Source organism: Prionailurus bengalensis, chromosome A3 (assembly GCF_016509475.1).
Source record: "Prionailurus bengalensis isolate Pbe53 chromosome A3, Fcat_Pben_1.1_paternal_pri, whole genome shotgun sequence".
NCBI classification, from domain to species: Eukaryota; Metazoa; Chordata; class Mammalia; order Carnivora; family Felidae; genus Prionailurus; species Prionailurus bengalensis.
In genome coordinates, this window is record NC_057354.1 from 70,175,580 (window position 1) to 70,178,238 (window position 2,659).

At 35.7% G+C, this 2,659-nt stretch overlaps 1 non-coding gene across 1 annotated transcript; it reads right to left on the reverse strand.

Annotated features, from left to right (window-relative positions):
* Window positions 1-342: 342 nt before the first annotated feature.
* On the reverse strand, window positions 343-447 carry LOC122467385. The gene has a single exon (XR_006292923.1). It is a non-coding gene; the product is annotated as a U6 spliceosomal RNA (small nuclear RNA).
* Between the last annotated feature and the right edge of the window lie 2,212 nt (window positions 448-2,659).

Below are 2,659 nucleotides of genomic sequence, written 5' to 3' on the forward strand. Positions count from 1 at the left end.
AGAGAATGTGGAGCAACTAGAATTGCCATGGTTGAAGTGGAAAGTAGTACAACCACTTTAAAAAACTGTCATTTTTTTTTTTACTGCAAGTTTGTACTTTTTGACTCCTTATACCCATTTGGCCTACCCCCAACCTTCCACTTTTGGCTATAACCAATCTGTTCTTTGTATCTAACTAGATTTTTTGGGGGGGGAGATCCTTGCTTTTTGTTTTTTTGTTTTTGTTTATATTCCACACATTGGTGAAATCACATAGGATTTGTCTTTCTCTTATTTCATTTAACATAATGCCCTCAAGGTCCATCCATGTTGCCACAAATGTCAAGATTTCATTTTTTTTTTTTAACTGTAGAACGCTCCACGAATGTTCATGTCACCTTTCACGGGGCCATACTAATCTTCTCTGTATCATTATAATTTTAGTATATGTGCTGCCGAAGACAGCACTAGATTTCATTCTTTTTTATGACTGAATAATATTCATAAAAATATCTCACATAATATTCAAATATACATCTCACATAGTAATATCCATGTATATATGTTTCTGTATCTTGGCTATATTATAAACATGCTGCAATGAACAATGGGGTTGCACGTATCTTTTTGAATTAATGTTTTTCATTTCTCTGGATAAATACCTAGCATTGAAACTGATGGATCATATAATAGTTTCATTTTTAAGTTTTTGAGAAACCTCCGCAGTGTTTTCCATAGTGGTTACACCAATTGCATTCCCACCAGGAGTGCACAAAGGTTCCCTTTCTCTACATCTTTGCCAACACTTGTTATTTTTTTATCTTTTTGAAAATAGCCATTCTAACAAGTGTCAGGTGATAGCTCATTGTGGTTTTAACTTGCATTTCCCTGATGATTGGTGATGTTCAGCATCTTTCCATGTACCTGTTCAACATCTGTATGTCTTCTTTGGAAAATGTCTATTCAGATCCTCTGCCCTCTTTTTTTTTAATGTTTTTTTTTTTATTTGAGGGGGAGAGAGAGAGAGAGAGAGAGAGAGAGAGAGAGAACAAGTGGGAGAGGGGCAGAGAGAGAGGGGAACAGAAGATCCGAAGCCAGCTTGGTGCTGACAGCAGACAGCTCTCTGTGGGGCAGCAGACAACCCTATGTAGGGCTTGAACTCACGAACTAGGAGATGTTGACCTGAGTCAATGTAAGATGCTTACTGACTGAGCCACCTAAGCACCCCTCCCCTACCCACTTTTTAATTACGAATCTTTCTGTTGAGTTGTGATTTCTTCTATATTTTGGATATTAACCCTCTTTCATACATATCATTTTCATATATTTTCTTCCATCCAGTAGGTTGCCTTTTCATTTTTGGTGGTAGTTCCCTTTGCTATGTAGAAGCTCTAAGTTTGAAGCAGTCCCACTTGTTTATTTTTGCTTTTGAGGTCTTTATTTTTTATGTCAAATTCAAAAAATCACCACTAAACCTATTTTTATTTTCTAGGGAATTGACTATACTGAACTTTTTAAAGTGATAAGCATGACTCAATTTTTTAAAATTACCTAATAGCAAAAAGAATAGTCAACCAAATATTGTAATGAACATTTATTGAGTGCCTTTTTCTATCCCAGGACTATTCTCAAAACATAACTTCCATCATCTCTTTTAATCTTTGTGACAGTATTATAAAGTAGATGCCATCACCATGTGCTTGGCAGGTCTTGAGCAGAGTACATGCTGGTTAAGTACATTTTGAATAGATTATCCCCACTTTGTGGATGAAGATGATAAAGCTTTGAGGGGCTAAGTCACTTGTCCAAGGCCCACTCACTGTCAGTGATAGAGCCAAGTCTCAGACTCCTATCAATCTGCAGACAAGATTATACTCTCAGCTCCAAAGCCTAAGATTCTTCTCATGCCTGACAAGTCAAGTAGAGATTCTTCTTTTTTTTTTTTTGAACACTTCTCTATCATCAATGATATGAGTACAATTTGTCCCTTCCTTTAAAGGAACAGTTTAATCTCCAGCATTTGCTCTAAAATTGCTAGCCTTGCAAATAGTGTCAAATGTCATTTAGCCACAAGCATTCTATTTGGGCTGTGCTGTGCATATTTTATGAAGTTGTTCCTACTCTTTCTTCAGCCCTTAAATCAGTAGAGAAGGTAAATTAGGAAAGTATTACCAATTGAATGCCAAAATTGAGAAATGGTTAAGAAGTCTTTCCTACTGAAGTGGCTGGAGCCATAACAAATTCTTACCATTTTGAAAAAATGGGGTTTGGAATAAGGAAGAATATAGAGTCACAGAGTTTGTGTTTGATTTCCTGTGAGGAAGTCTGGTTGTCTGTCTCCGGTTATGAAATTCAATGTATAATTGCAGTAAAACTATGACAATGCAATGTTTGGAAATTCTACTGAGTGAATTGAAGCAGTCTGGACATGTATGATAAAAGTTAAATATGTAGGGATGGTTCCAGAGCTAGAGCCAGATTCTGCAAGGGAACTCATTCTCAAAGAATAGAGCATCTATCTTAGGATATCTATAGGCGGACATAGTGCTGTAGTTTTATAATTTGTGTGTGTGTGTACAAATTATAAATGGTTATACTTTAATATATTGTAACATTGCATATATGTACATATATATAAGCTCATAAACATATATGTAATACTTTAGAAACAGTGCTCATA